We start from the raw sequence: 14,555 nt of genomic DNA on the forward strand, positions 1-14,555 counted from the left end.
TCCTGGGTGATCAGGTCCAGATGTAGGGGCAGGGCAACTGGGTTGGCTACTGAGAGGTCCAGCAACATAGGGTACCAATGTTGTCTGGCCCATGCTGGAGCTATGAGAATCACCCGAGCTCTGTCTCTGCGCACCTTGAGGAGAACCCTGTGTATCAGCGGAACGGGAGGGAACGCATAAAACAGGTGGGTTGCCCATGGGATCAGGAAGGCATCCGCTATAGACCCGGGCTCCCGACCCTGGAAGGAGCAGAATGCTCGACATTTCCTGTTCTTCCTGGATGCGAAGAGGTACATCCGGGGACGACCTCACCTCTGGAAGAGTGAGAGGGTGACGTCTGGACAGAGGGACCACTCGCGGGAGCGGAAGGATCTGCTCAGTCGGTCCGCTAAAGTGTTCCGCACTCCCGGGAGATAGGAGGCGGAAAGGTGAACGGCATGGGCTATGCAAAACTCCCAGAGACGCATCGCCTCGAGACATAGGGGAAAGGACCTGGTACCGCCCTGCTTGTTGATATAAAACATGGTCGTCATGTTGTCGGTGAACACCGCGACACAACGACCTTGAAGGAGATGGACAAACGCTTGACAAGCAAGAGGGACCGCTCTCAACTCTTGTATGTTGATGTGGAGGTCCATCTCCTGAGGGGTCCACAAGCCCTGAGTTCTTTGGGCGCCGCAGTGCACCCTCCAGCCCAGATCTGAGGCGTCCGTAGTCAGGGATGCCGAGGGCTGGGGCAGATGAAACAGGAGCCCCGCACAGACTACGGACTGGTCCAGCCACCACCGAAGGGAGTCCAGTACCCTTTGAGGAACGGTGACGACTGTGTCCAACGAATGTCTGGCCGGCCGGTACTGCACAATGCGCCAAGATTGAAGAGGCCTCATACGGAGTCAGGCATACGCCGTCACGAACGTACAGGCTGCCATATGGGCCAGGAGGGCCAGACATGTTCGTAGAGAGGTCAGCGGGGCCGCCTGCAAGCGCAGAATGATGGCTGACAGCGACTGGAACCTGGGCAAGGGTAGCAAGGCCCTGGCCAGGGTAGAGTCCAGAACGGCCCCGATGAACTCTATCCGCTGCGTGGGGAGCAGAGTAGACTTGTCCACATTGATCACAAGGCCCAGGGCAGCAAAGAGGCTGCTGATCCTGCGGACATGGTAGCGGACTTGCAGCTCCGACGTGCCCCGGATCAGCCAATCGTCGAGATAGGGAAACACGTGAATGCGGCAATGCCGAAGGTGTGCGACGACGACTGCCATGCATTTCGTGAACACCCTTGGGGCCGTGGAGAGGCCAAACGTGAGGACCGCAAATTGATAATGTAGGCGGTCGACCACAAAGCGGAGGAAACGCCTGTGCTGGGGGGATATGGAGATATGGAAGTAAGCGTCCTGCATGTCGAGGGCGGCGTACCAGTCTCCGGGATCCAGGGATGGGATGATGGTTCCAAGGGATACCATACGGAACTTCAACTTCACCATATACTTGTTGAGTTCCCGCAGGTCGAGGATGGGTCTGAGGCCCCCCTTGGACTTGGGGATTAGAAAGTAGCGGGAATAAAACCCCTTACCCTTCTCGCTCTCTGGAACCTCCTCTATGGCTCCCTTGACGAGGAGCGTGTGCACCTCCTGACGGAGGAATTGCTCGTGAGAGGGGTCCCTGAAGAGGGACGAGGATGGTGGGTGGGTGGGAGGCGATGAAAACTGCAGGCAATAACCGGCCTGCACCGTACGCAAGACCCAACGGTCCGATGTTATTTGGGTCCACGCTGGGAGGAAAAAAGAAAGACGGTTGGAAAACTGTGGGGAAGGATCCGGAAGGGAAACTGGTACTGCGCCCTCGGGCGCACCTTCAAAATGAAGGCTTAGGTCCAGGAGGGACCTTGGCAGAGTCTCGGTTCTGCCCCGTTTGGCCACCTGACTGCCTGCGTCGGTTGTTCCTGCCGCGGTGCCTAGTGAGGTCCTGCCGCGGACGGAACTGAGGATACGGCCGACGCTGCTGCTGCTGGTTCTGCTGCCGGAATGGCCTGCGCAGTGTCGCAGGCGTATGCATCCCCAGCGACCGTATTATGACCCTATTGTCCTTAAGGTCCTTTTGTCTGGGGTCTGTTTTAGCGGAAAACAGGCCCTGGCCTTCGAAGGGGAGGTCCTGGATAGTATGTTGGAGCTCCGGTGGAAGGCCAGAGACCTGCAGCCAGGAAATTCGGCGCATCGTGAGCCCCGAGGCAAGGGTCCGAGCGGCTGAGTCCACAGCACCTAAAGAGGCTTGTAGCGATGTCCTCGCTACTTTCTTGCCCTCATCCAGGATGGTGGTAAACTCCTGGCGGGCATCCTGTGGTAACAGCTCTGCAAATTTCCCCGCCTCTACCCAAGAGTTAAAGGAGTAGCGGCTAAGGAGGGCCTGCTGGTTCGAGACCCTGAGCTGCAGCGCCCCCGCTGAATAGACCTTGCGGCCCAGGAGGTCCATCCGTCTCGCTTCCTTCGACTTGGGTGCCGGGGCCTCTTGACCGTGGCGCTCCCTGTCGTTCACCGACTGGACCACAAGGGAACAGGGTGTCGGGTGAACGTGCAGGTATTCATAGCCCTTGGAGGGGTCCATGTACTTCCTTTCCACCCCTCGAGCGGTCGGAGGGATGGAGGCCGGTGACTGCCAAATAGTAGCAGCGTTGGCCTGAATAGTCTTGATAAAAGGCAGGGCCACTCTGGTGGGCGCATCGGCGGAGAGGATGCTCACCACCGGGTCCTCGATTTCAGAGACCTCCTCTGCTTGAATGTCCAGGTTTTGTGCCACTCGTCGGAGGAGGTCCTGGTGTGCCCTAAGGTCTAGAGGGGGAGGGCTGGAGGACGAGGTACCCGCCACTGCCTCATCCGGGGAAGACGACGAGGAAACCCCCAGCAACAGAGCATCCACGGGGGGTTCTGTCTGGGGCTGCACCTCCGTCACTGGAGGGAGCTCTGGGTCCTGGTGGCTGGACCTGTCTTCAGCTTCCGGGGAGGGAGGGGGTCTAGACACCGTTGCCTCTGGTGGCCTGCGCTCCGCCGCAGGGCGGGGAGTAATATGTTGTGGACCCTGGGCTTGGCGGTACGCCCATGGGGTCCAAAACCCCCACTGTTGAGGCCCTCGTTCCTGAGGCGGAGGGTCCTGAAACAGGGCCGAGTGTCTGTCCTGGCCCAATGCATAGGCGCTCTCTGCCTGAGAGGACACAGATGGTTCCCTTGAAGGCCACGGAGGCGCTGAGCCAGTTTGATAGGCCTCTCCATATGCCGATGCCGACGCTCTCCTCGGTGCCGAGGATCGGTGCCGCGACCCGTATCGGTGCCGGGATCGGGATTGGGACCGGGAGCGGTGTGGCAGTCGGTGCCGGGATCCGGATCAGGATCTGCCTCGAGGTCGGTGCCGAGAGCGGGATCGTGACCTTCGTTCAGCGCGGTGCCGAGATGGCAGTGGGGACCGGGACTTGCCACCGACGCGGTGCCGGGAGGTCAACCAGGATCGGGACCTACCACCGGCTCGGTGCCGGGAGGTCGACTGAGGAGCCGAACGCCAAGGTGAACGGCTCCTAGAGTCTCGGTGCCGGTGGTAAACGGAGCCAGAGCGGGACCGTGCAGAAGCTGATCGGCACCGCGAGTGCGACCGGTACCGCTGTGGAGAACGGTGCCGGGACTGCGAGCGGCGTCCCGAGCGCTCACGTCTCTGGGGCGATCAGTGCCGAGACTCCGGAGACAGCGCTCTCAGCATCGGCTTGCCTCTGGAGGTTACCCGTCTCAGGGGTGCCGTGGTCTGAGGCTGCGATGGCTCCGTGAGCGCTATCAAGTCCCGTGCCGAGGCGAAGGTCTCCGGCGTCGATGGGACTAACAGCTTGACCCCTGATCTCACGGGGGAGCTAGGAGGGGTTGGACTCGATGGACCGTCCGGGCCCGGAGTCGACAGCAGCCCTGCAGGCGGTGCCACGGCCAAGGTAGATGCCGGGCGTTCCATTCGAGCCTGCCTCGATGGTGTTGCAGACGTCGATGGATCTGCTCCCGTTGCCGGGGATGGACTGTGCCGGGGAGTCTTGCCGGTGCCGGCACGGTCCGGTGCCGAGGTAGAAGCGGCCGGTTGCGGCGCCGGTGCCGGAGTCAGTGCCGCTTCCATAAGGAGAGCGCGAAGTCTTTGATCCCTCTCCTTTGTGCGAGGCTTAAAGGCCTTGCATATACGACACTTCTCGCTGATGTGCGATTCCCCCAGGCACTTGAGGCACGCGTCGTGGGGATCGCTAGTCGGCATCAGCTTCTTGCATGCCGCGCACTGCTTGAAGCCCGGTGAACCAGGCATGAGCCCGGTGCCAGGCGCCGGGAAGGGCAACGGCCCACCCGCGAACAAGTTAAACAACTATATATAATAAACAACTAACTAATATACTACTTAAAACTATCGATAAAACTATCTACAATGACGATATGAACAGAGTACAGGAGAGCTAGATACGTGGAGGACAGCAAGCCGCACTCCACAGTTCCAGCAACCGACACAGCGGTAAGAAGGAACTGAGGAGCGGGCCGGCAGGGGTATATATCCGGTGCCATAGTGGCGCCACTCTAGGGGGCGACCTGCCGGCCCACTGGAGTTGCTAGGGTAAAAAGTTTCCAGCAAACGTTCACGCGCAGCGCGCACACCTACCTGGAATGGATATGAGCAATCACTTGAAGAAGAACCCTACATTAGAAGAACATTATTAGGGTTGCAAAGTCAAGCACTCATAAATCAGGGTCCACCAAATTCAAAGCTATGAAAATTGCATCATGGACTGTGAAATCTGGTCTTCAGCCATTCAGTTGTGGAGGCGGAGTAGAGAGTGGCAGCTGGTGCCCAGACACCCAGCTCTGAAGGCAATGCCACCCATCAGCAGCAGAGAAGTAAGGGTGGCAATAACGTGACCTCCTATAGGCTTGCAATCCCTGAGGAGAAATCACACATTTTGGGGGGTTGGACGTGGCATAAATAGAAAATGTTGCGGCTGTGTAACACATCCGTGAAATATGCTATTTATGCCATGACCAACCTGTGAAAATTGTGTGATTTCTCAGCAATTTAAGTGGTCCCTTACTCCTCAGTTAGATTGTCTGTGCAACCCCAGTTCAGCTCTTTGTGTATATGTATTATGATGCAGTTTTAAATACATGATCATATCTGTTTTTTCCACAGGATGCCAACCTCATTCAGTGCACAAGATGGACCTGCTTTGAGGATGAATCAGGATTATGTAGTGAAGATGACTAGGGTCTGTGAGACCCCTCCATTTGTTGCAGAAGTTGGAAGGTGCATAGTGAATAAGGCAGATTGAAGGAAGAGAAAAGACAGTGAAATAAGTGAAGCAATCTGAATGCTTCCCTGGAGAATTGGATTCTATTCCTGTCGGTGCCACAGTGTTCCTGTGTGAATTTAGTTAAGTCACTTAAATCAAACTTTTCAGAGGTGGTCACTAACGGTATTTCCTTCATTTCCTTGGACTTTGGGCACTGATGTGCAGAAGTATTGAGAACTCACAGCTGCAGCTGAAGTCTGTGGGAGCTATGCTTCAAACATATGAAGTGCTATATAATGATCCATGTATTTTGAAAAATCAGATCCTAGGGTGTCTCAAATTAGACACCTAAAATAGTGAATACTTTTTACCTTAATCTCTCTGTACCTCAGGTCCCCATCTGTAAAATGAGGATAATAATACCTCCTCCTCTCACATTTTGTGAAGATAAACTGTTTATGAAGCACTCAGATACCATAGTGATAAGTACCACGGACAAACCCATGAAAAAATTAATATTTTTGTCTTCAGAACATGGTTTAAATAGTGTGCATGAACAAGGCATGGGGCAAAAGGAAAAAATCTCTCATGCTGACAGATTATGCCCCTTTTTTGACCTAGTGGTAAGAGTTATAATTTTTTTAAAAAATTGGTCATTTCTTTTCCTTAATTTTGAATTCATGTTAATCCTGAATATTTTGCATACCTGGGCCTGATCCAAAGCCCACTGAAATTTTTCTCCAGACCTGAACATATAAGAAGATACCTTGTATCTCATTATATTACTAAAGATGCTTAGTGTAATTATCTGCTGCTGAGTACACACTGGAATTATATAGCTCCTTCTACCAGAGAGATGACTGTCACTCCACGTACTCAGGTGAATGGTTATGAAACAACGTAATCACTTTGTGCCAACTTTTGTGCACTTCTACTATGAGAAGTAATTCCTTTAAACTGGCATCATGGCTTTCCATGTTTAGTGTCAGTGATTTCCAGATAAGAGTACTATGAAGCAAATGGGTGTTTTTCTAACTTCCAGGCTTGCAAATTCACCCTGTGATCTTAAAGTCAAACCTCGCTTTCAAATATATCAGCATAGGTGAGGGAACTAGGGGTATGGCAGAACCCCTGGCTTGAAGTGGTTTCCATCATATACAGGAAGGGCTGGCTCCAGCTTTTTTGCCGCCTCAAGTGTCAGGAAAAAAAAGAAAAAGAAAAAAGAAAAACCCGATTGAGCTGCCCCCGAAGTGCCGCCGAAAAGGACGAGAGGGAGTGAGGGCTTTGCAGCCAAATTACTGCCGAAGACTGAAGCGGAGTTGAGCTGCCGCCAAAGTGCCTCCGAAGACCAAATTGCTGAAGGACTCACCTCCGAAGTCCTGCTGCAGAATGGATGTGCCGCCCCAATGAGAGACAGAGTGCCGCCCCTTTCTATTGGCCGCCCCAGGCACCTGCTTCCTTCGCTGGTGCCTGGAGCCGGCCCTGATTACAGGGTTTACAGTTTGGTTCAATGGCTCTCAGCACTCCCACTACATAAAATGTTCCAGCACCACTGTATATCAACACCAGTAAAGATCTTGCAAGCCAAATTATGTGCTCGGTGACACCTGAGCAGCCCCACTGCCTTCAAATGATGTCATTAGTGACATTTGTGCATATCCATGCCTTTCAAATTGTGCCTTCAGCACCACCTCTGCAAACCCATTGAGACTGTGTTTGTGCTATGAAGAATGCACATACAAAAATGAAACCTGCTTACTCACCATACTGACTCTCTTTATATATTCAAACTTATTTTAGTATTAACATTTTTTTTCTGATTGTTACTCCCATTACCCCTTCAGGGCCAACACAGATAAGGGGCAGCATACTGTACTCCATTCCTTCTTGTGCATTTACTAATAGTTTTGTTTATTAAATTCCATGAAGTTATACCTTGCAATACCATAGGTAACTGACTGGAACTAAACAAAGAATTATGCTGAGGATACATGAGACAGAATAGAAACCCTCATTCTGCCTTAGCTCTCCAGGACTGGCAGATGTAAAAACATCTTTGTCACTAAAAATAAACAGGTATGGTTGTGAATATACACAGAGAATGCACCTACTGAAATTGCACAGTGCCATCATCTGAAAAATGTGGAAACCTGATAAAGAGAAATTGCAGAATTTCCTCCGAAAAGACAGAGGAAATCTCTGTGGCTACTTTAGAAAGTGTAAAAGCCTCATTTTCATTTGAGAATGTTTCCTTGAAAATCAGCAACTCTGATCTGCACAAATAGATATGAAATAGCAGTAATAAGCTTATAAAACTGAGTGCTTCATAGAAAATTGACATTTTAAAGCTGTCAGCAAGATTAAGGCAGTATAAGGGAAAGCAAACTGAAAACAACAAAGCAAACAGATTTTACTACAGAGTGAATACAATGTCTAACATTTCTACCCACACAAAGCAGATCAATGACTGGCAACAAGAGAAAGCTGCAATATGATCAGCAGGAAATTCCATGTGTACACAAGACATTTCTTCTGTCAATAGAAAATGTGCCTCTTTTTATTTCTTTAATAAGAGACCTAGTGTCTATTGTTTTCTATTTCCAGCTAAACAAATCAGAATAGAATTACTGCTTTCATTACCAATTAACACTAAAGAGGCCTACAATTTGTAACTGGGTCTCAGATGTAGCATTTTACTACATTTTTAATTTCTGCAACTTGTCAACAAGTTTGTGATAGCTACAAAATAGCCCAACTTCTACACAGTTTAAGAGTCCCAAGCTATAAATCATTCTACTCTCAATCTCCATCTTCCCCCATGGTCTATGATATTAATGTTTAAGCACATTTTCTTTTTCATTAAATGTATTTCATGCACAAATGCATTTTCTTCACAGTTGTGCACACTACTTTATGTAGCAACATTATTTCCATCAAATATATATTGGAAATCTGGGAGCAGAAGAGACCAATGGAAGAGTTTGGAGGTGTGTGGACAGGCAACAGGAATTACTGAGAGGAAAAGGAAACACAACTGTAGCACTCAGAGGTGAAGAACCACAATTCTGCATGCCAAGGATAGTATCTTGAAAAAGTAGAGCAACTTCAGACAAGCCAGAACATGACAGTTCATAGGGAAAAGTGAGAGCATTCTGCTGAATTATTAGTTTTGCTTCTAAATCATCCACACAGAATAATTTTGAAAGGGATTCAAGAGGCTAGGTGAAACAAGGTGAGAAATACAGAACTTCTGGAGGCAGATGTATCCCTTCCCTGTTCTGATTCCACTGAAGTCAACGGATTTATGCCAGGTATGAAACTGGCCCTCTGTCTGAAATAAGTGGTAATTCAGCATGTAAGCAAAACAATAATCCCAGAACAGATGAATGTTTCTGCTAAAATGATCTCATCGACCACAAATGTTATAGATGGAAAAAGCTTTGCTAAGAAATTGTTCCCTATTGCACATTTCCCCGTGTTTTGTCCAGTCTAGTGTAACCATTCCAAGTTATGGAGCTTCTACCATTTTTCTTGGCAGTTTGTTCCACAGCCTACTCAGTTTTATAGTCAGGAAGATTTACTTTGTAATTAGTTTAAGGGACACCGCTAGTTTAAATGCAGTGTAACAAGTAAAGTAAAAAGTAGATATATACCTCTACCCCGATATAACATGAATTTGGCTATAACGTGGTGAAACAGGGCTCCGGAGGTGTGGGGGTGTGCACTCCAGTGGATCAAAGCAAGTTCGATATAACACGGTTTCACCTATAACGCGGTAAGATTTTTTGCCTCCTGAGGACAGCGTTATATCAGGGTAGAGGTGTACATGTTTTAAACTAAGGCTTTTCTAGTGGTGGTCCCAACTATGGAGCATTTCATCCAGCATGCAAAATTACAGCAACAGTGCTGACTTCTTGTCACACACATAATGACACCAAGGAAAAACACAAAGCAGAAATAGAAGCCATTTTAAATGTTCATTTAGTGGTTTCAGCATTGGCCTGCTAAACCCAGGGTTGTGAGTTCAAGCTGGGGGAGGGGGAATTAAGGGATTTGGGGGAAAAAAAAAAAAAGAAAACGTTGAGGATTAGTCCTGCTTTGAGCAGGGGGTTGGACTAGATGACCTCCTGAGGTCCCTTCCAACCCTGATATTCTATGATTAACTTTAAAATATAGATGACAACATTCTGGAAGAGAAGCAGCATTTCTCAGTGCTTTGATGAACCTCTGAGCAACAGTTCTGTTCTTGTAATCTCTCTCCATTATTTGTCTGTACAATAATGCCAAATGTGCGGTAATTTCCACACTTTCATAGTTAAAATTTATTCATTCTCATCATGAACACCAATAACATGCACAAATCAGCCATGTTCATAATCAACCCAGGAATGTTCACAATTGAGCAAAACCACTTATTTTACTCAGACACACTTAGCGCAATACAACAGAGCATCTCATTGACATGCCACATACACTGTGGAAGAAGCAAAAGGGCCCAGTTCTAAGAAGCGCTGAAATCAATGGGAAGTGAAAGCACTCAGAATTTCTCAGGCCTAAGGAGGCACTCTGCATCTCTCAGGATCAAGGCATAATAATTCCCTTTTCCTCAGAGGTATCCTTATCTTTTGCCACTGCCAAATGAAAATGTAAACATATGTATTGATTTTTACAGGCTACAATGGCAGCAGTAAAACTGTCATACATGCATTGTCTTCATCAGATCGAATCTCCATGGCACTGTCACCAACTGGTTAGTGATTGCTTGTGAATACTTATGAAAAAATCTTACTGAGTTTAATGCTCTTCCAGAGATTTTTCTCTTTTCCCCAGAATATAAGCTTCCATTTAAAAACAGTTTCATTTGCTACTATAGTTTGGTGCAAAACCTATTCTGCTCAACAAATCAAGGCAATGCTGTCCTGGTTACTGTGCAAACAGTATCCTATCATCATAGCTACATAAATACTTAACGCAATTACAATACTAGCCAAAATACAAACTTTGTTTATGTCATTGCAAATATATTTATGAGAACTATAAATAGTTGGTTCCTGTTTTCTTTCATACTTACAGGACCTATCCATACACAAAAAATTACATACACTGCTAAATCAGCTTTAAGCCACCTCTGAAAGGAGCAACAAAACTCAATCGCTTGCTAAACTAGAGGTCATACAAAATGTACTGGAAGCCTTGAGGATATACTTAAAAGTTAAAACAGGGAGGTTGCCTACTGGAGGTTTCCCTAAATGCACGGTTCACTGTATATTAATGTCCAGGGTAGCTGAAAATCACCTTGCTATTCTAGTCAAGCTCTGCCTAATATCGCAAGCTCTGCTCACAGTCCTAAAGTCTGCTCAAAAACCCATAACAGCTGAATGCTTCTGCTGAAATAATCAGCAAACAGCTAACAATGTTCATTTTTAACTAACATCATTATGGCTAAGTGTTAATATCCTGACTGGGTTTCAGGCTGTAGAATCATGTATGGAGGTGCAGAGGAATCCTGCTGACTGACCCTAGTAGCCAGAACAGACATGTACCTCTAACTTCACTCAGGAATGCAAAAGACTGATCCATTGCTCTGTAACTATTGTAATCATTTGCACTAGTATAAACTGAATGCAAAGGGGTTCCTGCTCAGACCAACCCCTGAATTATACCACCTTAAGACAAATTGCTAACTTTTACAAAGCATCAAGCTTCTCAATACACAAATATGGATAATTACCCACAATTTCATATATCACCTTGCACTGCGCACACGCCAATCTAGATTTCTTATTAAAAAATCTAAGTAACTGATTTGTAGTTTGAAAAGAAAACTGAAAAATACTATTCCTATCCAGAAACAGCAAGATGAAATGGCATTTGCTTCTCTTTTCTGGGGTAACTGTTAAGGGATCTCAGGGGAGGGTTATTTGATTTCTGAACTCTGATCTGCTGCCCTGAGGTTTCACTGTTTATTCCTTGTTCCTTTTAATGAATCTATTTTAAATAACTTATTTCTTGTGGGTGGCAACTCTTTTTTCTTGTTGAAGATGTCATTTGCCTGGTTCACATGGGTATGTTATTACTCAACACAATAGACACTCTCTCATCTACAGTTTACGTTTAGCACTTCAAATTAAGAAACATAAAATACTGTAACTGGAATATTGTTCACTGTGCTTTAGGTGTTTTGAGTTGATGTTCATGGTGTGGATTTCACTTTGCATTGGGTCTACATACTGGAGCTGATTCTTCTTTAAATCTGTTCTTCAGAAGTTTAACTTCTTTGATTTCAGTAGAATTACTCCTGTTTACACCAGTGTATATGAAATCAGGCCACTACTGTCAGAAGCTAGATTCATTACTGCTCCCATACTGGGCCATACTCAGCACTGCCTTGCAATCCCTTTGTGCCAGCCAAGCTGACACAAAGAGGCTGTAGAACAAGCATAAAGTGCCCCAGAGAATACTCTCAGTGCAAAGGTGCTCTACAACCACATACCACCCTGGGCATAATGGGCATTCTGGAGTGATCTAGGAGCAGAGTGGAGGCAGAGCACAGGCATGCCAGAGAAGGGAGAGAGGCTGTTTAGTGTCACTGTAAAGATCCACAGAAGCCACACTAAAACTGGGATATAATACTGGGTGCTAACTAGCTCACCCCAACAGCCCCTGAATAGGGCAGGTTCAAACTACATTCCCCCGGTCCCTGAATTGACACTTGTGCCAGCAAATGGCTCGATCTGTCTCATTGGGCCTGATTCTCCCCAACAATGCACCCTGTGTGGTCATTTACATGTGTGCCCAATGAGTGCAATATGGGGATAACAACAGCAGCTATTTACACCCACTTCAGGCAGGTATAAATGACTACACAAAGTGCAAAATAGTGAAGACTCAGGTCCATTGTTATGTAGTGTAATTTCTTCCTTTTAAAGTCAATTTAGCACAGCTGTGGAGAGTGATGCCTGTATTCATTATCCAAAGAACATGAATAGTATGGGCATTCTTCCTTCACATTACCAGGCTAATATATTTCTCTCCTCCCCAAGAAAGACCAATCATAAAGGTGAAAAGAGTGGTTTAATCTCCAGGGCCCATTCAGTCTGGGCCACTAAGAATGCTGTTAGTAGTAGTTTACTCAGAAATAACCTCAACTCTAGAGCTCACAATCTGGGATTTATTTACATTAAAGCAGCTTCATACAGCTTTTCATATTATCATGTTATACCAATTATATTAGACCAGTAAAAACCAGCAGGATCTTATTAAAGGGGACAAGACAAAGATGCCACATTTATGATAATTTGATTTATGACTAATAACTAATATCTTAATTCTTATACACACACATTATACCTTATACCTATACACACACACACACATATCCATCAGATGTTCTGCAGCTGCTACATAGTTACCAGTCCTCAAGATAGCTTAAGTTCATAGCTTGATTTTGTAGCTTGGGTTCGTAGCTTGTAGCAGCTAACTGGCCAGGAAAGCCAGGCACAAGGACAAGCTGGATCTCTGCTGGGCAGGCACTGATGTCCTTCCATGTTGGCAGCAGAATGTTACCCAGAGTCTCTCATCTCACCCTTCTTTTTTATAGGCTTTTAGTTTGGATTCAAAGTCTATAGGTCTTGCTGTGTCACGCTGCCTCTGGGTTTAGATTGATCACCCATCAATCGCAGGCGTGACTTTCAGCCTTGAACCTGGCTTTGATCTTCCTTCTGTTGTTCTGTTGTCCTTTTCTTTTTAGGGTGGATGCGTCTTACTTTGTTTAGGGATGTTGTCTAGGTCTTCAGCCGTTGGTATTTGAACTTTATCTCATCAGGACAGGCTGGAGCTGGAGGTTGATTCCGTCATCCATACATACCTCATTCACACATCTAAACTAAACTAATAAGATTACAGCAGGGTTTGCAAAAATGAAGGTTGGAGGAAGCTTTTACAAAATGGAGTGAGTGTTTTAAAATGGGGTTTGAATTACAATATGGAACAGAAGTTACAGTGTAGGCAAGTGTAGTGAATGGTGAACAGAAGTTACATTAATAAAGTGAACAATTAAAAACAATTTCATTTATCAGTTCTACATTGTCCCCCTTTTGACCCTTCAATCCAGGGGTATTGAATGGGTCACACTTTATGTAATTGTTTTAAGGCAGAACCAGCATAACAGTTAGGGTTACTAATAGGACAATGAGGAGATGAAAAAATTATATTTAGAACTGCTGACCAGGTGGGCTGCTTCTACAATACTTTGCCCCTTGAGATATGACCATTACAGTAGTTGTTGACATTGTAGGGCAAGGTGATCTGTTGCAAACAAACCAAATAATTATAACTAGGTGAATGTAACTAAACCTATTACAATTGACTAAACACCAGATATAACTTATACATAAATGAAAACAATTATAGTTATAATAAATGGGAATATAATAAAACCATTACAATTATTGGGTACATTTACAAATAAAATGAGGACCAAGTTTGATGCAGCAATAGCCATCAAACAATAAAAGTTACTGAAGTCAGGACCTTTTTAAGCACACACAGCAAATAAGATTTTGTAGGAGGACCACAGCTGTCATGCAAGGTTAAGCTGATTTGGACTTAAACTAACATTTTGTTGCTAAAATGTTGCAGAATCCCCTATTTTTAACAGTTGTTCTCAAGAAGTTTCTGGGGACCTGAAAGATGGGGCCCTACAATTATGGGCCAAGATTTTACAAGTTATGAGGGCCCAAGAACTACCCTTTTGGGTTTGGGAAAGTAGAACTAGAGTGCATAGAAGAAAGTGTGAAATTAACAATATAAGCAAATGTAACTAACAATACAAATGTATCAATAACAAAATTAACAACAAAATGACTATTAGAGAATCTAACAAAAAATAAACCTGATGCACTGGGGACCAAAGTTTTTTTTTTTTTTTTTGGACACAAGTGGTGATTGCTAAGTTGGATGGACTTGGGGGAAGTAGAGAGAGGAAATGACATTTGTCCTGTCTAGTGTAGTATTTCTTATTTTTTTTCTGGACCCAATGCTAGCACAGGACACCACTAGAGACAGACACAGAACATGCAACACAGAACACTGAACACAGACTTTGTCGCGACACTATAACCATGGTATTTTATAACTCTTCAGCTGGTACCAGCTCTCCTGATGTTCTGGTTCAGAGCCTGAAAAATAGAAGCTTAGAAACAAATTAGCACAGTGCTCTCACATGGCAGACCATGCTCAGTCTTTGCCACAGTGTTTTTGGTACTTG

The sequence above is a fragment of the Gopherus flavomarginatus genome, chromosome 7 (genome assembly GCF_025201925.1).
Source record: "Gopherus flavomarginatus isolate rGopFla2 chromosome 7, rGopFla2.mat.asm, whole genome shotgun sequence".
NCBI lineage: Eukaryota > Metazoa > Chordata > Testudines > Testudinidae > Gopherus > Gopherus flavomarginatus.